Source organism: Coregonus lavaretus (genome assembly GCF_964263955.1).
Source record: "Coregonus lavaretus genome assembly, chromosome: 13".
NCBI lineage: Eukaryota > Metazoa > Chordata > Actinopteri > Salmoniformes > Salmonidae > Coregonus > Coregonus lavaretus.
This window is the reverse complement of record NC_140000.1, coordinates 47170068-47194691: the sequence shown is the minus strand read 5'-3', so window position 1 is coordinate 47194691 and position 24624 is coordinate 47170068. Positions and strand designations below refer to the sequence as shown.

The 24624-nt window shown below is 39.4% G+C and overlaps 1 protein-coding gene across 2 annotated transcripts in view; it reads left to right on the top strand.

The window, feature by feature from the left end:
- The first annotated feature begins 21990 nt into the window (after positions 1 to 21990).
- LOC311140314 (liprin-beta-1-like) overlaps positions 21991 to 24624 on the top strand; it is a 40981-nt gene continuing 38347 nt past the window's right edge. For both annotated transcript variants that reach the window (XM_084175321.1, XM_084175320.1), the window contains exon 1: positions 21991 to 22115. The gene's annotated coding sequence lies outside the window, so the exon portion shown is untranslated. The remainder of the gene's footprint in view (positions 22116 to 24624) is intronic.

Here is a 24624-nt window from a genome sequence, read left to right as displayed (position 1 = left end):
TCTATGAGGCTGTAGAGGGATTCTAGTTGTGGATCTAAAAGAAAACATGAATCATCTGCGTACAATCTTACAATTATTTACTTTGGTTTAGATACAAGCATGAAGAAACATTTAACACAATAAATTAATTTGACTTGGTGAAAATTTGTTTTTTGGTTGTAATCTGAATAAAGGGAAAAAGGCCTTTCTTGAACAGTGGGTGAGACAATCTTACTAATTTGCTTGAGAACCAGTTCGGATTTAAGTATAACTTTTGGATGACTGAAGATTTTAGTGATAGGTCTAATGCTTTAATATTTAATAATTTCTGTCCTCCGAATTCATATTCATTATATAAATATGCTCTTTTAATTTTGTCTGGCTTGCCGTTCCAAATAAAATTGAATATTTTTTTCTCATATAATTTAAAAAACTGTTTGCTAGGCGTAGGCAAGACCATAAGCAAATAGGTAAACTGGGATAATACTAAAGAGTTAATCAGGGTGATTTTTCCACAAATTGACAGGTATTTTCCTTTCCATGGTAGTAAGATCTTATCTATTTTTGCTAACTTTCTATTAAAATTTATTGAAGTGAGATCATTTATTTCCTTTGGGATATGTATTCCGAGTATATCCACATCACCATCAGACCATTTTATTGGTAAACTACATGGTAATGTAAAAATTGTATTTTTTAGTGATCCAATACGTAATATAGTACATTTGTCATAATTTGGTTTTAATCCAGAGAGGTTAGAAAATGTATCTAGATCCTCTATGAGGCTGTAGAGGGATTCTAGTTGTGGATCTAAAAGAAAACATGAATCATCTGCGTACAATCTTACAATTATTTACTTTGGTTTAGATACAAGCATGAAGAAACATTTAACACAATAAATTAATTTGACTTGGTGAAAATTTGTTTTTTGGACCTAACTTGCTTACCACCTTTTTAATGTTGTTTCTTCCTTCACAGACTCCATGAAATGACGACCTCTTCCTAAATATTTAGTCAAATAATAAATTTTGTGTATGGTTTCCTAGAAAAAAGGGTGGCTCAACTTACCCCTTTGGCTCAACTTACCCCACTCTCTCATATTTTTTTATTTTTTTATTTCACCTTTATTTAACCAGGTAAACCAGTTGAGAACAGGTTCTCATTTACAACTGCGACCTGGCCAAGATAAAGCAAAGCAGTGCAATAAAAACAACACAGAGTTACATATGGGGTAAAAAACATAAAGTCAAAAATACAACAGAAAATATATATACAGTGTGTGCAAATGTAGCAAGTTATGGAGGTAGGCAATAAATAGGCTATAGTGCAGAATAATTACAATAGTATTAACACTGGAATGCTAGATGTGCAAGAGATTATGTGCAAATAGAGATACTGGGGTGCAAAAGAGCAAAATAAATAACAATATAGGGATGAGGTAGTTGGGTGGGCTAATTTCAGATGGGCTGTGTACAGGTGCAGTGATCGGTAAGGTGCTCTGACAACTGATGCTTAAAGTTATTGAGGGAGATAAGAGTCTCCAGCTTCAGAGATTTTTGCAATTCGTTCCAGTCATTGGCAGCAGAGAACTGGAAGGAATGGCGGCCAAAGGAGGTGTTGGCTTTGGGAATGACCAGTGAGATATACCTGCTGGAGCGCAGACTACGGGTGGGTGCTGCTATGGTGACCAATGAGCTAAGATAAGGCGGGGATTTGCCTAGCAGTGATTTATAGATGGCCTGGAGCCAGTGGGTTTGACGACGAACATGTAGTGAGGACCAGCCAACAAGAGCGTACAGGTCACAGTGGTGGGTAGTGTATGGGGCTTTGGAGACAAAACGGATGGCACTGTGATAGACTACATCCAATTTGCTGAGTAGAGTGTTGGAGGCTATTTTGTAAATGACATCGCCGAAGTCAAGGATCGGTAGGATAGTCAGTTTTACGAGGGCATGTTTGGCAGCATGAGTGAAGGAGGCTTTGTTGCGAAATAGGAAGCCGATTCTAGATTTAACTTTGGATTGGAGATTCTTTATGTGAGTCTGGAAGTTGAGTTTACAGTCTAACCAGACACCTAGGTATTTGTAGTTGTCCACATACTCTAGGTCAGACCCGTCGAGAGTGGTGATTCTAGTCGGGTGGGCGGGTGCCAGCAGCGTTCGATTGAAAAGCATGCATTTAGTTTTACTAGTGTTTAAGAGCTTTAGAGCTTTACCCAAATAATCATTTAAAAAAGTATGTTTTATTGTCACGTACACCGGGTGGATGCAGGGAAATGTGTTGTTTTAACCAGTCAGCCGCAGTAGTACAACACCCCAGGAGCAAATTAGGGTTAAGTGCCTTGCTCAAGGGCACATCAGAAGGCCCAATGCTCCAACTGCTAGGCTATCTGCCGCCATCACTAGGAAACCACTCACCGAACAACCTTTCTGGAGTTTGCTGTAGATACGTCACTTATCATCAAGTGGGATTTAGTATTGTGTTTGTTTAGAGATTTCATTTAACAAGATTTCTGCCAAAACCCTTTATCCCTCCTCTCTGTCTGGCATTTTAAGGGCACTCACTTGGCCCTGGCTTGAGAACAGCCTGTATGCCAGCTAACAACCTTAAAGAAGGCCATGTTCTACTTCAAAGTCCAAGTTTGTTGGGAAAGTAACTTGATTTTGCACACATAGTATTGGTATAAGACTCGAAATGGTCAATACACTGCTGTTCTGACAATTACAGTACAAACCAGTCTTTCTCGGTCGTTCATGACTTAGGTCAATCATAATTAAGATACATAATAGGTCAATAAACATTCATGACACAGATCATTGACATGATCTCAGATTCCTCATTACTTGGATCAGTGACTAAATGTGGCTTGGGTCAATGGTTCAGACTTCAATAGACTGAGGACATATAATCCATATCCAGGAAGGTATTCCCATGTGAAGTGTAACAATGAAATCCCCCATACTTTACCTACTGTGCGTTAGATGTTTGGTTCCCATTGTTTTACCAGAGAGTGTACTTAAAGTGTCTCTGTCTAACTCATACCAAAAGGTCACTCTTATTTTGAGCCTTAGCTATTTCCATTTCTCTGGGTGTACACAACTTGTATGGCAAATAATGAGCAAAGGTCAACATCTTAGTGTTGTCATTCAGCTCGAGACTCTTTCACTGGATGCTTAAATAATTTTTAGTGGTCAAGCAGTTTAACCCAAAGTTTCCCAAAGCAGTTTCAACCCAGTTCTTCCCTTAATTATTATATTATTCCTGCAGAAAAACATATCAAACTCTTTTGGACCGTCCAGAATTAAGTTGCTTTGTTTTAAATTAAGGGGAATCATTCAAATGAATGAGTAATGCGATCTCCTTCAGTAGACAGCAGTGGAGGGCCAATATAAACGTAATTACATTTATCATACAAACATGTCAGATCTGATAAGTCATCACGCGAGAGAGGGGGTGGGATGATTCATTTTGGCGTCCATCCGCAGAGCGAACTGGGGGATATCACATCAACCACTAATATCATTTAAGTTTGGGCTAATCAGATAAGGTGGAAAAGGCTTGGACCACGATGGAGGCCCCCCTGCCATATCTCTCAGTCAGACCCACATCTATAATGAAACACTTCCTACGTCTGAGGTGTTTTATATTAAACGCTACGTGCTCTCAATTCATGAATGTGTTTGGTGTAATTATTTCGGTTTTGCTTAATGTCCTCATTTTTCACACCTTTCTTTTATATGGAGCGTTCCTGTCTTCTTTCTTCTTTGCTGGAATCCTCTTTTGTGGAACAAGCTTTCTTATTGGTACCCAAAGCTTCCTTATTGGCACTAATGTGTTATGTGATGTGTGGTTTCACTAACTTCTGACTTTGATTGTGTTGAATGTGGAAACCAGTGTGAAATGAAGAGAGTCTTACTTGGAGAACACACAGAGAGTACAAAAGTATAACGTAGAATCAAGATGATGAGTGTGATATGATTCATTGGTTGAGGTACATTAAGGTCTCAAATGTACAATCTACACTTAGGTGGGCCACATCTTCCCACAGTGCATCAGTGCAACAACAATGACAGCATCTCATCAACTTCCTGCTACCTTTGCTACTTTTTCATAGTTGAATTGTGTTGAATTACACTTCCGGAAAGAAGGGGTAGTCTACTTTAGTAACTTCATGAATATAATTATTATTGTGTATCCTGTCTCATGGAAGGCATTGTGAATGATAGTTATAGGCACCATACACATAAAGTAAGCAGATGGAAAGCAGAAAGAATGTGTACGAAATGATTCTGATTGACCATTTGTCAGACTCTCTGCATAGAGGGAGAATTCTTAAACAGTGTTGATTTTATCCTCTTGGCAGGCAAAGATTACAGAATAAATTACTGCCCAATTTTACTGAGTCAAGCCGACATACTGTAAGGACAATGGAAAATGAAATTACACAATGGTATTAAAAGGACTAAGCGCTGTCCATAAAAGCCCTCATTTTGATTACATTCTCCCCTTTTATCCCATTTCTTAGAAAGACCACTTTCAGAAGTCATTTTGACCTTATTTTTCAAGCTTCCAACAGGAATCTCTCAACCTCCAATGCACACTTAACAGCACATACCGGTAATTTACTACTCTCTCAAAGCCTTGCCTACAATACTCAAAGGGAGAGAAAACAGTCTTCATAAATCAACAAGAATATGTTTTGATCAGTACTGCACTGTATAGTACAGCTTATGATTTGGAGGCTGGGCTGGGGGACACAATTTGTCTTCCTTTGTTGATATCAAAAGATTTGCCTTGGAGTTATTCTGCTTCACGCATGTACATAAATATCAATGTTCTGTAGTGGTTAATTAAACGCAATGGGTTTTTTCAGAATTCTCTCCAGCCCACACACACTGTCATGGAAAATTAGGTCGGTATAGCATTGAAATAACCATGTTGATGGTCAGCTCTCCAAAACATCTAGGCTATTCATCGAGCCTACTCAGAGAAATCCAGGCACTAAAATCACTAAGGCGTTGGTGGAATACCCACTTTGAAATTCAAATGCGTGTTACTAAAATTGGTATCTGTGTTTTTGCTACAGGTAGGCACATGAATGTTTGGTAAAATACATTTTAAAAGTATAAAAGGTTGCATCCCAGATATCAGCAAATGAAAACAATATTTCCGCATTCCATATCCAGCTGTGACAATTATGACAAAAATGACTACCCTGTGTTGTTAGGAGGTAAGAGAAAATCAGCATATTAACTGTGTTAACAGACTAACTATGTGTATGTACTGTAGTTCTAAATGCCACTTGTGTTTTGGATTGTCCCCTTCTGGGATCAGATAACCGGATTAAATGTAATGATTACACTTCATACTAGGGCCTAGAAATATACTTAGCTCTAAGTCTAAGCCTGTCTGTCAGAGGAACGGAATGACCCTCACCACTGTAAGACCTGTGGAGTGTTGTGGTAGCTCCTCTTCTTGGCCCGAATAGAACCCTGATGATTTTGAGAGATTATTTAGATTCTAACTGTGGGCCCATCTCATTTTTTCTTACAAGCCCTTATCTGGTCAAGTCTGTACTAGAAGTGCTGGTGACTGGCTTGGGTGGTGAGGGAGGGCAGGATAGATTACAGCTTTCATAATTGTTCATATTTCACTGCTCTGCTCTGAAATATTCCATTATCATTTCACTCACATACTGTAATACTGTACACACCCTGCCTTCAGCTCTATGTACAGCATAGTTAACCAAATGGCTAACTGCTTTGAACTTTTCTGTTTTTATCTCTGCATTGTTGGGAAGTAAGGATTTCACTGTTAGTCTACACCTGTTGTTTACGAAGCATGTGACAAATAAAAATTGATTTGATTTGAGCATCTAATGTGTATTGTTGGTTATTCCTCATGCGTCCCGAGGGGACGTCTCATTAATAGTAATCGTGTGTGCCTGTGTGCGTGCTGGAGCAGACACATTTTTGGGGGTCCAAGTGTCTTTGTGTATTTGTGTCCAAGGGTGTGTTTGTGTCCAAATGCATGTGTGTCCATACCCAGACTCTGGTGGGATGCAGTGAGCAGCATCAGCATCAGGCTATGACCCAGACAGACTCTGGTAGGATGCAGTGAGCAGCATCAGCATCAGGCTATGACCCAGACAGAGTCTGGTGAGATGCAGAGAGCAGCATCAGTATCAGGCTATGACCCAGACAGAGTCTGGTGGGATGCAGAGAGCAGGATCAGCATCAGGCTATGACCCAGACAGAGTCTGGTGGGATGCAGAGAGCAGCAGCAATAGGCTATGTCTGGAACGGTCTGTTGCTAGGTTTCTCTCTGTCACCTGGAGATAAATCAAAGCGATGCTCTCCACTCAGGGAAAAAGGTCCAATTACTCTGCTCCTACTAAGTGACTGTGCTGCACCAGCCTGAAACTTTGTAAACAGTACCAGACAAGTGTTGACACTATGTCCCCAGCAGAACAGTTATTGTTAGTGACCAGCAATCATACCTATCATAGCAGAGAGATACATAAATTAGGGAGTTTTATATAACTCTACTAGGAGACGGTTAGGCTTGTTATTCAAGTCAATACTGTTTCACTGGGATTAATTTCAGTCCGCAGGTTTCAGTTGATTGTAACCTTGTCTCCAGGCTCAATTGCTACCGCATGTAGACAGAGGGAGAGTCAGCTGATGGAGGAGATTAAGTTGATGGTAAACCAAATGGACCTCAAGCAGAGCTCCTAGTACAGTAGCACCATATTGAGAATGATTCAACATTAAGAATGATTCAACATTGAGAATGATTCAACATTGAGAATGACTGAATGAGTTTTTGAGCTGCGAGCGGTCAGACTTATTGAGATTAATAGTAAAGTTAGTGACCCAAAAGCGATGTGCTTTCTGGACAAACATAGTTGGCTGGATCCCCTATTCCGTCTCTAATGTCAATATTAAACTCCTTTGTCATCCAGCTTAAGCAGAGAAAGGCTAGCTTTATTTAGAGAGCACAGAGGTGCTTGGATAACTCTGTAGCTCAGCTGGTAGAGCACGGCACTTGTAACGCCTGGGTAGTGGGTTCGATCCCCGGGACCACCCATACACAAACAAAAAAAATTATGCACGCATGACTGTAAGTCGCTTTGGATAAAAGCGTCTGCTAATTGGCATATTATTATAACATTATTTTCTCTCCACACAAACAGCATTTACTCTGTTCACATTTTCTTCTTGCAGTTTGCTCCTGGGTTGTGAGAGAGAGATGTGATTTTATCCTCCATGGGGCATATTATAAAGTAATACCACCCACGATGTTCAACATCAGCACAGATATTATACTCTGGTATGATTCCTTCTCTGTATGCAGTTTCATTACCTGGTCCACATTCTTATACTGTACGGATATTGATAGATTTGAGTTTTTCTTTCTGTTTTTCCCTGCACAAATTTCTCACAGCTTGGTACATTATAACAGGTTTCTACATTCCTAGAAAAGACATCAATAGATAATATATGTTTCTATCAACATCTTTCATTATGCATTGAACAGAAAAAAATGATGTTCTTTCAAGTCTAAATCTTTCTATTTGTACCTTAATCTTTGATGGTCAAAGCCAAAAGCGTGAAAGGGAAAGTATACCAACAAAGGTGCTGAGATTGTGAAAGCAGACACAGATAAAGGACTCTCTGTTGGAGAGGTTCACATGTTGTCAGAGACAGTCTTTCCTTGTGTCTGTGGTTCATCTCCTCCCTTTGGTTAAGTGGTGCTCTTCAACTGACCCCTGGCCTCAGGCGCCTCTCGACGCGTCTCTAAGTGCTACTTCACTCCGCTCTCCTACTGGCCAATGGTCGCTTCCTTATCAGCTCCTGTCGTCCAGAGGGATCATTATGGGATGTAAGGGGGTGTTTTGTGGCTGATGGACAGCTACAGTTATTTGCTCCAAGGCATTTTTCTTTATGGGAACTTTCCACTGTAATGCTCATCAGACCAGTAAGAAGGTCATTGTCAGTACCATGCTAAAAGCAAGGATGACTCTGTTATTCGCTAATCATCTTCCATGAGAAAGCGATGACATGGGGGTGTGAATAAGAAGGATCTTGCAGGGGTTGATTTCAAGCCACAGTATATGAATGGCTAGCCATTAGACTAGCTGAGCTAAACATCTTATTTAGCATGCAGCAGATCATGAAATGTATAGTGGATCATCATTTTCCTGACAGTAAAAGTCAGGTAAGATACTAAACACTTTTTTTTATGTATCAATAAATAGCTACATTGAAACATATAGCCACTCCTTTGGGGATTGTGCATAATCAAGAGGGCAAGCGGTAACATGATGTTCGTAGACCAGTAAAAATAAACCCTTTACAAGTGGTGATGATGAATGAAACCGTGGCAACGGTTGGTACAGAAGGGTGAGCAGCCATCCCTGTCTGGTTGGGGCCGCCCCAGGGATCCTGCTGACTTCCCTCAGCTCGTTAATGATCACCCTGTCAGCTGTTACATAAGAAAGAAAGCACCAGGAAGCTGAATGATGAACTGAAACATGCCTGGACAGTTTCCCCACTAATAAGCGACAATTAATTCAGCCAAGAAGTGGAAATGAGTGAACAAGAGCTTGAGTCACTCAAATGTTTGATATGGAGAGAGGTTGAATTGCATTAGAATGCAACAGTTATTAATCGTGACCTTCTCAATACTAACCTCTAGATGTTGAAAGGTGCTCTTGCAGGCTGTTATAAAATAGTTTGACTGTTACAAAACAGTTTTAATTTGACTGGTCATGGGAGAGAGCAGGTCGACAGGTCGATTCACTATTTGTTATTTCCTTACTAATGAAGTATGTTCGGCATTGTTGGTTTAGCTTGTCTTTCTTGTATTTGGCATAATCAGTTAAACATCTTCATCATCCTCCTCTTCTTCATCTTCATCGTCAATATTATGGGAACTGTTTTTAACTCTTCATCATCATCCTATTTCCATCAGGGTACTCTGTTTTTAACACTATCCTTCACTACCATCATTTGTTTCTATTTGATAAGGAAATGGAACCTTGCAGTTTGTTGTAGTAACTGGTCGTTGTATCAAAGCAGGTCATGAAGTTGTGCTCTTCCTCTCCCTCGCTGCAACAGATGAAGAAAATTGTAGAAAATAACAAAGGAGGAAGGATTGCAAAGTTAGGAAACAAAAAGAAAAATGATGCTACAACAGAGTAGTAGAAAGATACAGGCTAGCGAAGCAGTGAGAGCTCAAGCGTCCCCATTCTGGTGTGGTGGCTTCTGGTCCAGACACTCGTAACTGCCGTTATAAAACCCACTGACCCTGATAAAAGCGGGAGAAGGCTTTCTCATGTGTATCCAACATTAAAACAGTTTCCCCTAATGGGTTTATCCTCAATGTTCTGGACTGTACATTAAAAGCATGATGTCTTATTGACTATGATGAGAAACTACACCAAAATTACACACTACACAATTCTTCAATAGAGTGCTATAACACTGTTAACCAAGAGCAACTCCTGGAAAATGACAAACATCAGCATTCACATCACAAGTGTTTCTAAGTCTGAATATTGCCTAACTTCCCTCCTGTAGCTCAGTTGGTAGAGCATGGCCCTTGCAACGCCAGGGTTGTGGGTTTGATTCCCACGGGGGGCCAGTATGGAAAATCTATGCACTAACTGTAAGTCTCTCTGGATAAGAGTGTCTGCTAAATTACTAAAATGTAAACTTCCTTTGACAATTTGTACATCCTGTAACCAGCTGTTTCTTTGCCATTCAACATGTGTTAGAGCCACCTTATCTGAATTCCCCATAGGGGCATGATGAGGGAGTTGCTTAAACAGACAGATTTTGATGGGGATTGTTGTATTATGCTTATTAAATTACGGGGGCGTGGACATCGACTCTAGGGGGTTAAAGTCAGGACAACCTGCCCTGTACCTACTCCTGAAACAAGAAATGGCTCCACTCCAGTCCAACTTAGCGCTTCACTACAACTTTAAAAGGATCAACTTGACACAGATGGACCACTGCCTCTAGCTCCTGTGGACAGAAGCTTCTAGCTTGCTCCCTATTGGTGCCTTCAATCAAGGACATGAGACACTAGAGTCACTTTAAAGTCACTCTTGATCCATTCAGGCCATTGCTGTGCACTAGAGTGCAAAGGGGCAGTGTCACTGCCTATCCCCCTACGCTACCTATTCACTGTCAAACCATTCCATGTCAATCTCCATTACGATGGATCAGTCATATCTTCTTTACACAACTGCCATAGCCATGGTCTTTAAAGACAGTCATCATACATACAATGCCTACAGGAGGATACATTAATCTACTGTACGGGCAGACAAGTATGGGACTAAACTGTTATCATTAGGAGTGAATAGCAGCATACTGTACAATATACACAAAGTACTGGCACAAACTGTACTTTCAAACTAATGCTAATTTACATAGTGTGATTGTTACAGTAAAAAAGTCAGCATCAAGCACGTTCACCTGATGAGTGCCCTCATAATGACTCCATACTCAGGATTCCATATGGTTTTCGGAATTAAACAGACCGTTGAAGCAATTTTCAGATTGTCTGCATTTCAAAACGTATGTGTTTACTGTTAGTACACAGCGATCATGCTGATATACAGTATGCCAGATGGTGGGGTGCAGAAGGATGGGCATGAGATGCAACACATACAGTGGGGGAAAAAAGTATTTAGTCAGCCACCAATTGTGCAAGTTCTCCCACTTAAAAAGATGAGAGAGGCCTGTAATTTTCATCATAGGTACACGTGAACTATGACAGACAAAATGAGAAAGAAAAATCCTGAAAATCACATTGTAGGATTTTTAATGAATTTATTTTTTTATTTTATTATTTTTTTTATTTTCTGGGGGGATGGATCAGCTTAATATTGCAGATAGATTGTATCTTCTATCAATGTAATTGTCTGCATCACTTCCAATCCCCCATGTTTTTTTTATTTTTTATATATATATATTCCCCTTTATTACTTTTCAACCCCACCATCCTTTCCCTACTTGGAGTAAATTAGTGAACAACTACGCCCAGGCCTCTACTTCCGGTCTATAATTACTATCTACACCTTATGGACAGAGTTAATTTTACAATAATTCTATATCCATATATATATATATATATATATATATATATATATATATATATATATATATATATATATATATATATATTTATTTATTTTTTTGCTCCTGAACTTCTTCTACTCTCAACCTCTCCGATCATTTTCATGATGTCCATCCGGTTTGCTTCTAAATGCCATATCTTTCTAACTGTGCTCTTTCCCAAAAGCTCCCAACATACAACCTATATACTTATTATGGACACAGTATGCTTACATTATTAGCTATCTTTGTTATTATTTGTTGTTATTTGTTATTAGTCCCATCCTTCAACTCTATTCAATACCTCCCATCTATCTCTTAACACCATCCATATAGGATTTCTATTTGCCATATATATTTCAACCATACTGTGATGTTTTACAAAAGTTCTGAACCTTTCTATTCTCATTGCTTCTACAGATTGTGAATTAAAAATAAACATTTTTGCTAAAAGTATTATTATATTATTGATTGATTGACTATGACTTTTCAGATCACCCAGTAATGCTATCTGCAAAGTTAGTTCCAGGTAAATATTGCAATCCTTTAGCCATTCCTGGACCTGTGTCCAAAAACAAGCTACAAATGGACAGAACCAAAACAAATGATCTAATGATTCTATCTCTTCACAGCAAAATCTGCAGAGCTGTGAAGATTGTATCCCCCATATAAATAACATTCTATTGGTAGCAAGAATTTTATATAATAATTTAAATTGAAAGATTCTAATTTTTGAATCCGGTGTCGTTTTGCGTGTCAGTTCATAAACACTATGCCATGGGATTGGTACGTCAAAGATCTCTTCCCAACTATTTTGCAATCTATATGGGACGGCTGTCAATCCTTTGGTCCTTAAGTGAAACTGATATACTTTTTTATTTATCACAGTTTTCCTTAACCAATTATGTTCTTTAATGCAAGGCCGACAGACAAGTTCCTTACTTTCTCCCCCTTCAACTTTCCTCTTCCACTTTTGTGGTAAGGCTGCAATTATTTGGTTGTAATTTTGGGTAGAGCAGACATTTCCATATGTTTTTGTTAGCTGCATGTGCAACATAACTCCACCAGTCCTACCGATGATATCATTTACGAAGATTATACCTTTTTTAAACATTCTGTCAAAAAATAAAGGTTTTTTGTCAATTAGTATATTTGAATTTAACCACAATATTTGTTGCATTATTTGTTCTGTCGTTTCTGGAGGATTAAATTGAAATTGCAACCAACTTTCTATGGCTTGTTTTAGAAATAGTGACATTTGGGAGATTATTTCCTTTTCAAATAACTGAAAGTGAGAGATTGTAATCTGAATAAAGGGAAAAAGGCCTTTCAACTGTTCTGCCTGCGGCTACGAAACCCCTACCTGTCCCAGACCTGCTGTTTTCAACTCTTTAATGATCGGCTATGAAAAGCCAACTGAGAGACCTGAGCCCTAGGACCATACGTCGGGACTACCGGCCGTGGTGACTCCTTGCTGTCCCCAGTCCGCCTGGCCTTGCTGCTATTCCAGTTTCAACTGTTCTGCCTGCGGTTATGGAACCCCTACCTGTCCCAGACCTGCTGTTTTCAACTCTTAATGATCGGCTATGAAAAGCCAACTGAGATTTATTCCTGATTATTATTTGACCATGCTTGTCACTTATGAACATTTTTGAACATCTTGGCATGGTTCTGTTATAATCTCCACCCGGCACAGCCAGAAGAGGACTGGCCACCCCTCATAGCCTGGTTCCTCTCTAGGTTTCTTCCTAGGTTTTCGCCTTTCTAGGGAGTTTTTCCTAGCCACCGTGCTTCTACACCTGCATTACTAGCTGTTTGGGGTTTTAGGCTGGGTTTCTGTACAGCACTTCGAGATATTAGCTGATGTAAGAAGGGCTATATAAAATAAAATTGATTGAAATTGATTGATTGATTCTTGAACAGTGGGTGAGACAATCTTACTAATTTGCTTGAGAACCAGTTCGGATTTAAGTATAACTTTTGGATGACTGAAGATTTTAGTGATAGGTCTAATGCTTTAATATTTAATAATTTCTGTCCTCCGAATTCATATTCATTATATAAATATGCTCTTTTAATTTTGTCTGGCTTGCCGTTCCAAATAAAATTGAATATTTTTTTCTCATATATTTTTAAAAACTGTTTGCTAGGCGTAGGCAAGACCATAAGCAAATAGGTAAACTGGGATAATACTAAAGAGTTAATCAGGGTGATTTTTCCACAAATTGACAGGTATTTTCCTTTCCATGGTAGTAAGATCTTATCTATTTTTGCTAACTTTCTATTAAAATTTATTGAAGTGAGATCATTTATTTCCTTTGGGATATGTATTCCGAGTATATCCACATCACCATCAGACCATTTTATTGGTAAACTACATGGTAATGTAAAAATTGTATTTTTTAGTGATCCAATACGTAATATAGTACATTTGTCATAATTTGGTTTTAATCCAGAGAGGTTAGAAAATGTATCTAGATCCTCTATGAGGCTGTGGAGGGATTCTAGTTGTGGATCTAAAAGAAAACATGAATCATCTGCGTACAATGACACCTTTGTTTTTAAGCCCTGTATTTCTAATCCCCTGATATTATTATTGGATCTGATTTTAATAGCTAACATCTCGATGGCCACAATAAATAGATATGCCGATAGTGGACAACCTTGTTTCACTCCTCTTGATAGTTTAAAACTTTCTGAGAAATAGCCATTATTTACTATTTTACACCTAGGGTTACTATACATGATTTTGACCCATTTTATAAGAGATTCTCCAAAATTGAAATGCTCCAGGCATTTATATATAAATTCCAGTCGAACTTTATCAAATGCCTTTTCGAAGTCTGCTATGAATAGCAGGCCTGGTTTCCCATATTTTCCATAGTGTTCTATTGTTTCCAATACTTGCCTTATATTATCTCCAATGTATCTTCCATGTAAAAAACCTGTCTGATTAGAATGAATAATATCCGACAATACCTTTTTAATTCTATGCGCTATACATTTTGCTAGGATTTTTGCATCACAACATTGAAGTGTAAGGGGCCTCCAATTTTGTAAATGGACTGGATCTTTATATTTTCCACTTGTATCCTGTTTCAGTAATAATGAGATCTTCTTCTTGAGTGTCAGATAATCTACCATTTACATAGGAGTGGTTAAAACATGCTAATAACGGTCCTCTTAGTATATCAAAAAAGGTTTGGTATACCTCGATTGGTATGCCATCCAACCCTGGAGTTTTCCCCGACTTAAAGTCTTTAATTGCATCCAGAAGTTCCTCCTCTGTAATTTCACCTTCACATGAGTCTTTCTGTGTGGCTGTTAATTTGACATTATCAATAGAAAAAAAATCTCTACAATTAGCTTCAGTTAGAGGAGATGGAGGCGACTGAAAAGAAAACATATGCTTAAAATACTTTGTTTCTTCCTTCAAAATATCATTAGGTGAATTATGGGTGACTCCGTCAATTGTAACTAGTTTCATTAAGTTCTTTTTGGTAGCATTCCTATGTTGAAGATTAAAAAATAATTTTGTGCATTTTTCCCCATATTCCATCCTGTTTGCTTTATTTTTATAATATATTACACTTGATCTTTCTTGAATAAGTTTTTCCATTTCTTTTTGTTTTTCCTCTAATTTATTCTGAGCCTCTATGTTACAGTTTTTATTGCCATCTATCTGTTCTGTTAGACTTTCTATTTCCTTTCTTAGTATAAACTCTTTTGACCTAAATTGCTTTTGTTTTCGAGATGAGTACTGAATTGCATGGCCTCTAAAGGCACATTTAAAGGTGTCCCATACAATAAGGGGATTCGCTGTACCTATGTTATGTTGGAAAAAGTCAGTTATAAATTCCTTTGTTCTAATTATAAATAAATTATCATCTAATAGGCTTTGATTAAATTTCCAATATCCTCGCCCACGTGGAAATTCAGTCAGAGTAATGTATATGCCTATTATATGATGGTCCGACCGCATTCTGTCCCCTATCAACACTTTTTTTTACTTTTGGTGCCAACGAGAATGAGATAAGAAAGAAGTCAAGACGACTAGCTTGATTCAGTCTCCGCCATGTATATCTCACTAGATCAGCATATTTAAGCCTCCATATATCTACTAGTTCTAATGTATCCATGACATTCACAATTTCCTTAAGAGCATGTGGGTGATTGTTTGTGGTGTGATTTCCTTTTCGGTCCATTGAGCTATTTAAAATAGTATTATAATCCCCCACCATAATAATATTGTCTTGAGTTGCTTGCAGGCTTGATAATTTATTATATATATTGTCAAAGAATTGTGGATCATCATTATTTGGTCCGTAAAGGTTAATGAGCCATATCTGTTTATGGTCCAATACCATATTTAAAATAATCCATCTACCTTGCGTATCTATTTGGACAATTTGCACATTTGGATCGAAATTACTATTAATTAATATCATCACCCCTTTTGAATTTCTTTGCCCATGGGAGAAGTATATTTCCCCCCCCCCATTCTTTTTTCCACGCTACTTCATCTCGAATTGTTGAATGAGTTTCCTGTATACAATAGATATTATATTCCTTCTCTTTGAGCCATGTAAATATTGTTCTTCTTTTGTTATTATCAGCTAAGCCATTACAATTATAACTGGCTATACTTATTTCACCATACACCATAATGAGATACAAGTTTCAAGTCTATTTATCATTATATATGTTTGTAAATTTATCAATAAAAAATAGCGTAATGATTGAGTGTCCATATAGCTGTACCGTGATATTTGCATTGCTACGGAGTAACCCTTCAATTGTTCTCCACTAATTCCCCCGCTAAAGCCCCTCCCCATCCCAAGTTGAGCCGTCATCCCAGTGATCAGCATCCCACCCACGTCCCTCCGTATCCCTAAGGCCCCGAGAGGCCAGGACCCATCCATCGATAACAGCACACAGTGCCACCCACAAAACAGAAGCAGGTTAACCGCCAAAAGCATTTCCAATGCTTTTACCTCTATATATATATATCTATATAACTATTATTATTATTTTTATTATGCATATCCTATTTTCCATCATTATCAATTAATATGCGTAATAATGTCGGCAGTTCACGCATAGGATTCTAACATATAACCAGGATTGCCATTGTATTACATTTAATTCATTGACAAGCAATTATTATCCTAGCAAATAATTCCTGCGGTCCATCCCATACCCCCCCCCCCCCCAACATCCCCACCCCCCCCAAAACAGATGCCAGACCAGCACACACGCACATACTCACATACTCCAACACACTCAACTCCCCTCCTCCACAATCCACCATAAAATCCGATACTCAACGGCTGTTATATCCCAGAGCCCAACTCGAGAAATAACTTGATCTACGAGTGCACATACAGTTAAAGCTGATTGAGAAAGCATGCAGATTGAGCAGAAATTGATAACAATGTGAGATTTGATTAATCTACTTAATCTATGTCAAGTCCTAGGTGATGGAGATCAGATCCACCCTCTTCACCTGAGACACAAACACTCTGATCCCCTGTTGTAACCATTTTCCCAAGCATCTCCATGCGGTCAGACCTTTGATTGTTTTGTGCCACCTGGGCCACAATGATAAACCCCCTCTCTGATTGTCCGAGTGTGACCCCCTCCCCATGGGTTACTGCAGCCAGTGTTGCCAGCACTGCCACTACCTGGGTGGGCGTACCCCACCGGAATCCCCACCGGCTAGGTAAAAGGTCGTCAAGGTTCTCATTAGCAGCTTTGAGAATTTCCTTGTATATTTTGCTCTCCCATCAGGGGGCTCTGGCTTTGTAGGACCAACCCTGCCAGGCAGGCTCAGAATCTTGAGGGGGCGGTGCTGCTCAAGTAGGTCTCTGACCGCATTTATTTCTCTGTTTAGGCTGCATATTCACAGCAGGTCCATAAAATAGATGGGAACTTCTCTTTGGTGTATGGGTCGCTCAGGTGGGTGTCCAGGTTATAGGGTTAGGGATCTTTCCATCATGATAGGACAATGAATAATTAGATTAGATGTATACTATATTTAAAAATGTATATCCCTCATCTACACAAAATTGAAAGCTCTCTCTCTCACTACCCCTGTTCATAGACCCCCGGTCGGCTCTGGGATATGCAACCATTTCCCCTCTCACTCACTTAACGCCGTACCTTTTCAAATACAAAAATGCACACCACATGGTTGACTGCGGAAGAAATGGGCCGAGCGTGCAAACGCACCCGCATCCACATCTGCTGCAAGGGGGAAAGGACGCCAGAGAGAACACAGGACCAACCACAACAACCATCCGCCAAAACAACAATCTCCCGCCAAAAAATCCATGTTCTAATTATTTGTATATAAAGATGTATTATTCTGCTTGTTATATCGTTTTATCCATTTATAAAATACTATACTTACTATAAATGTTATTTAATATTACAATCCCTATCATTGCTAGTATCAGGTGCTCCAATATTTGACTCCTCTATTACAACTTTTAGAATAGCCATGGAGTAGTCTTTGTGTCTCTGAACATTTGGTTGTCAATATATAATTTATCCACCACTAGTGCAACACGTTTCCCTTTTAATCTGTTTTCCTTGAAGATTGGATACAGAACTTTGCGCCTTTCTACAATCTCCTTCGGGAACTGATCATTCATGCCTATTTTCGTGCCAGCAAGTCTTTTTCCCAGGCTTTTCACCATAGCTTTGTCCTTAAAAAAAGCAAATTTGGCAACGATTGGGCGCTCATATTTCTGTCCTCTTTTTCCGAAACGATGTACACGTTCTAGTTGGATTTTATCGACAGCCTCGAGTGGGATTTGTAGCGCTGTATGCAGGAAGTCCTTCATAATATTCTCTGTTATTTCTCCCTCCTTTTCCTGAATACCCGTAAGTACTAGATTTTCCCTCATCGATCTAGTTTGGATGTCTAGTAAGGCTTCTCTCAGAAGATTGTTCTCCTTTTTTAATTCCCTAACGTCCGTTTCCATTTTAGAGACTGTCACTTTTATTTCTTTGGTTTCTTTCTCCATTACCAAAGCTTTTTCGTCACTCATTTGAAGACTCGCTTTCAACTCTTTTACGTCTTTACTGACCAATTCTAATATGCCCAATTTGTCATTTATCGACTTCAACAGGTCGCTTTCCACACTTACCATACCCAGTGGTGAAAAGCATATATCATCTGTATCTGTCGATGAGTCGCGTTTTCTTTTGGGGATCGGCTCTCCACGCTTGTCTTCAGTCATGTTTGGGTGTTGCTTGTTGTAGTAATATTTGTCGATATATTTCTCTAGCCTTATGATCTTATTTCTGTTATTATCCAGATTGAATTATATTAACTGCGAATATATGAAATGCTAATATTTAGTCTAACTTACTGATTTTGAATATTATGTTTTTATCTTGAGGTGTTTTGTACCGATTTCTATTCAATACGCCATCTTGTTTAATGAATTTATTTGCAAATTATGGTGGAAAATAAGTATTTGGTCAATAACAAAAGTTTCTCAATACTTTGTTATATACCCCTTGTTGGCAATGAAACAGGTCAAACGTTTTCTGTAAGTCTTCACAAGGTTTTCACACACTGTTGCTGGAATTTTGGCCCATTCCTCCATGCAGATCTCCTCTAGAGCAGTGATGTTTTGGGGCTGTCGCTGGGCAACACGGACTTTCAACTCCCTCCAAAGATGTTCTATTGGGTTCAGGTCTGGAGACTGGCTAGGCCACTCCAGGACCTTGAAATGCTTCTTACGAAGCCACTCCTTCGTTGCCCGGGCGGTGTGTTTGGGATCATTGTCATGCTGAAAGACCCAGCCACGTTTCATCTTCAATGCCCTTGCTGATGGAAGGAGGTTTTCACTCAAAATCTCACGATACATGGCCCCATTCATTCTTTCCTTTACACGGATTAGTCGTCCTGGTCCCTTTGCAGAAAAACAGCCCCAAAGCATGATGTTTCCACCCCATGCTTCACAGTAGGTATGGTGTTCTTTGGATGCAACTCAGCATTCTTTGTCCTCCAAACACGACGAGTTGAGTTTTTACCAAAAAGTTATATTTTGGTTTCATCTGACCATATGACATTCTCCCAATCCTCTTCTGGATCATACAAATGCACTCTAGCAAACTTCAGACGGGCCTGGACATGTACTGGCTTAAGCAGGGGGACACGTCTCGCACTGCAGGATTTGAGTCCCTGGCGGCGTAGTGTGTTACTGATGGTAGGCTTTGTTACTTTGGTCCAGCTCTCTGCAGGTCATTCACTAGGTCCCCCCGTGTGGTTCTGGGATTTTTGCTCACCGTTCTTGTGATCATTTTGACCCCACAGGGTGAGATCTTGCGTGGAGCCCCAGATCGAGGGAGATCATCAGTGGTCTTGTATGTCTTCCATTTCCTAATAATTGCTCCCACAGTTGATTTCTTCAAACCAAGCTGCTTACCTATTGCAGATTCAGTCTTCCCAGCCTGGTGCAGGTCTACAATTTTGTTTCTGGTGTCCTTTGACAGCTCTTTGGTCTTGGCCATAGTGGAGTTTGGAGTGTGACTGTTTGAGGTTGTGGACAGGTGTCTTTTATACTGATAACAAGTTCAAACAGGTGCCATTAATACAGGTAATGAGAGGAGGACAGAGGAGCCTCTTAAAGAAGAAGTTACAGGTCTGTGAGAGCCAGAAATCTTGCTTGTTTGTAGGTGATCAAATACTTATTTTCCACCATAATTTGCAAATAAATTCATTAAAAATCCTACAACGTGATTTTCTGGATTTTTTTTCCTCAATTTGTCTGTCATAGTTGACGTGTACCTATGATGAAAATTACAGGCCTCTCTCATCTTTTTAAGTGGGAGAACTTGCACAATTGGTGGCTGACTAAATACTTTTTTTCCCCACTGTAAGAGTGAAGTCTATTTGAGAGTTTAGTTGCTCTGGTATGTTAGCATGGCAACAGCATAATGGCTGCCTTTTGGGCAAAATGTGAAGTTCTAGAACATGTTATTCTGTCCTGTTGTTGTTGTAAGTAGTCTATTGACTTAATGGCCAGTGTGGCTCACAGTGTGTCTCGCTGCAAACGGCAAGGTCTCCAGTCACATAACACACAGCTGTGGGAGGGCATGGGCACTAGATGTTTTTTTGTACACTGTGGGGTAGAACCACAGACTGTACAGTATAAAGGGTAAAGCTACAGCACACTGTGAGAGCTAGTTCAATGCTGCATACTTCTCTTAGCACTGTGCAATCAGAGCACACAGACCTTGAAGTATGATAAATCAACTGGTCTCAGAGGTAATAAGGACATGCTGAATGTGGTTCAATCAATGAGGTAGAAAATATTGTAATGCCATACTTACAGTAATTCCATGTAGTCCTGTGAAGAGCAAGTACAGTGACATATGTCCCATTATCACCTGCCTGTCATTAGGTAATTATAGCATATTCATCATATCTCAGTCAAGACCAGATTACTCATTTCCTTCCAGATCTAGCCCTAAGAACTGCTCCAGCTCCACCTGCTGGTTATTTTGTCTCCTCTGTCAATCAGAGCTCCATTATCATCCGTTCTCAGATAGCTACTGGATGTGCAGGCTTTTGCTCCAACCCAGGACTTACCTGTTCCAGAGCGTTTTTTTTTTGCAAAAGGTTGCAAACAGAGAACTAAGACCATGCATATCTGAAACAACATGTAAGCCTAATGCCAGTGAATATCAGCAGCTGATTCAATTACGTTGCCTACTTTCGTTATAATAATTAAATGCTTTATCTATTGAACCTGTGACTGTAACCTCCGGAAAATGAAAGTTCATTCAAGTGGTGATTTTCCAGAAAGAGATATAAACAAAAATATGTTCACATTCCTCCAGACTTGGTGGAATCTTCCATGAGGATGTGTAATCAGTGAATGATAGAGTTGACAGGAAATTAATTGCTGGATCCACCCATTTGCCAAGGTGATAGCCACAAGGAATTAGTTATTTCAGGAATGTGTTGTTTTTGCAGTGCTGCTGGCTATGTTGACAGTTTCAATTATGCACTGTGACCGTTAAAACCACTAGAGAGAGACATTTAGCTTTACTCCAGGGGTGGCAGTCAGAATTGATTTTATGCCCAGCAAAGGTTTGTGGACTAGATTAGTCGGAGCTAGACTCCACAAAGCCTGGTCTTTGCTCCACTCCGTTGGTGGAGTCATCAGAAACTTCCTTCACCACAGAGTGGAGTTTAGTAAGCTAAGCAAAGGTATGCTCAACTAGCTGTTGGTTTATTAGTATCTTCTCCTTTGATACAACTAGGATTATATCCTGTGTCAATTTGCCTGTTGACCACTGTTATTTTCTTCAGAGTGCACTCAGTTTCCATCATTTCCTAACTCTAAACTCATTGTACTGATTACTGAAGTGCCCTTAGACAGTCCATCAAATCAGCCTACAGCAGAATGCCCACCAAGCTAAGGTACGTTGCCTAGAGAACATCATGATCAGAACCTAAAATAATGAAATGAGGAGCAACATTCATACCGTACAGCTGTTGTGAAAAACCTGACGGACATAATCTGTTAATCATCAGTTTTCAGACAGTTTGGTGGAGGAAGCAAAATAATAATCATATCAGTATGATATGGTATTCAATATGAATGATATTCATAAAATAAAATATATATTACACACATATATATGTTATTTGTCTCATGTATAATGGCCAGTTTTCAATTAGTTATTTTATCCCCTCCAAAGTGAAAACCAATCGTCTTCAAATCCAAAAATAATTTAGCATACACGGGGTTGAAATTGGATTGAATAGCAAACGCTATGTAGTAGTCTGTGATTGGCCTTGGTTGGCGCATGCGCAGTGCGATATATCGCAAACTTCTGGAAATTGGGAATTCGTTATGCAGCTCTATCGAAAGGTGTTGCATACCGCTCGAGAGAGCACTGAAAAGTGAACTTTTGGAATAGCGGAAAGGTCGCCCTTCAAGGAGTCCACGTGTGAAGTTATTCCTCTTGAATTGGGTACGTTGTTTTAAATGTGAAAATGTGTATTCCAGTTATATCGCACCAGTTTTTAGACTTTGACCGTCAATTGTATTGTTTGTATGGGTTAAATTTAGTCTGCGCCATTGGGTTATTCATGGTCAATAACAGTAGTTTTACTATGAAATTAAATAGAAAAACAATGGAAAACATTTGAGACCAACTTTCTTGGACAGTTATTTTCCTCATTGACTTACGATACTGCTGTGCACAGCTGTCAGTAATCAGTTGATGAGACCGCAACTTTGACATGGTCAAAAAAACAATGAATGGGCAACATTGTGATACAATGAATACATTTTCACCTTTACCACAACTCTTGATTATGGTTACAGTGTAGCAATGAGCAATAACATCACAAATATTAAAAAGTGTTGCATGCCACTGAAGTTTTTACATATGGTATGTACACAGGGACGGCCTGTTCAATAGGGCGATATGGGCGACGCACTGCCAAACGGGAAAAGGAAGGGATTTTTTTTCTAATCAATTATATCACGGCAACAGTAGTTATCAGTGTTGTAATCTATACGTCTGATCTGCCACAGTGCCACACTGCCACTAAATGTCGAATCAGGCTAAAGTCGTGCTTCAAATGGCTCCACCCCCTTTTGGGGCGATTTCAGTCAGATTGAAAATCGCCCAGAACTTCTGTCATAGACTCCCATGTAAAATCTATTTTTTTCAAATTTCAGAGCCTTCAATACAATCTCAATGGGTGTCTGTGGGCTTGCACTTACGCGCTTTCGTCATACGTTACGTAACCATGAACGTAACTGAGAAAAGAGTGGATTGTTTGAAAGAAGTTCCTTTTTGTCGGCGAACAAATTAAGATAAATTGGCAACGAAACAATTAGGACCTCCCAGACCAAATTTAATAATTCAACAGGTTTCTACTAAAGGCGGAAAGTCCTACACCCGAGGATTTTCCAAAAATTGGTACGAACGAAAAAAGACATTGCCACTCACTCAACTGGATGACGAGGGATACAGGCTAGCTGTCCGCCGCCACAACGATGAGGTTAGTGTTGATAATCACAAGTTTACTGGATGTGGATATGGTGTAATAAAGGCAGTTTATTCAGAGGTAAATATATCTGGAATCGCGTTCACGGACCCGTTCGTCAAACTCTTAGGGAGCTATAAATTAAGCCCCATTACTTACCATATCAGATAAGAGAAATTGCTGCAGCTACATATATTTTACATCCTGGCCCTACATAGTTCACTATTTGCATCACTTACCAAAATATTACATGTGGTCATATATGCTTGGAAAGTGGAGATGCCATAGAACGTCAAAAAAGTAAACATTGCTGGAGACACATTGCCGTTTTGGAGAAGACATCGCGTTTGCTAGCGAAGAGATTTGTTGTGGCAAATGAACTTGGGCTGGGAATTGCCAGGAACCTCACGATAAGATATATGCATCAGCATTGCGAGTCTCATGATTCTATACGTATTGCGATTCGATACTGTGATTTTATTGCGCACCATATGTCTGTTGCAGAGGGATCAGAAAGCCATGAGAACGAGTTTTGATCAGTCATGGAAATAAAAGTGCTGAAAACAAATTGGCTCCCAATGTGAAAAGATTGAGAACAAGCTATGAAGGAACAATAATGGTGTTTTGGTGCAGGTACAGCCAACTAGCGCTAAAATATTGCGATATTGTCAATACAGTATATCGTAAAGTATCACTATGTAACTCGATTTCTTTCACCCCAATCCCTCAAATTAACGGTAAATAACTGAATTGTTTGCCCCACATTTAGCTAAGATGATTAGCTAGCCAGCTAAAATGTTTTAGTTAGTTAGCAGTCGCATCTACAATAGTTTACTGTCAATAACATGTCTCCAAAAATGACGTGGTGTCTCCAATTGTGTTGACATTTTACAATTGCAATGCGCATCCATGAGTATCCACTTTCTGTAGCTCAGCTGGTAGAGCATGGTGCTTGTAACGCCAAGGTAGTGGGTTCGATCCCCGGGACCACCCATACACAAAAATGTATGCACGCATGACTGTAAGTCGCTTTGGATAAAAGCGTCTGCTAAATGGCATATTATTATTATTATTATTATTATTATTATTATTATCTGAAGAGAGCCCCGAAACATTGTGTGCAGACATTTTATGCAATAAATGAAGTAGGTTCAATCTAGTAGTTCTGATCTTCTGATTGGTCCTGATGAGTTGGGCGAGGTCCCCTGCAGGCTACTGTCACTGTTGCATTGGCTCTGAGTCGGGTTCTCTGTCTTCAAATGTTCAGCCTAAGAGAGGGGATTTTTGTGTGTGTGTGTGTGTGTTTAACAGTGATGATGTGTGTGTGTGTGTGTGTGTTTAACAGTGATGATGTGTGTGTGTGTGTGTTTGTGTGTGTGTGTGTCCTCAGAGCAAGAACTCGTGAGTTGGAAGAACTGAGAGGCCTATGGCGTGGGTGTTGTCCTTGGCCACCTGCTGACAAGGCTGACAAGATAGGACCCT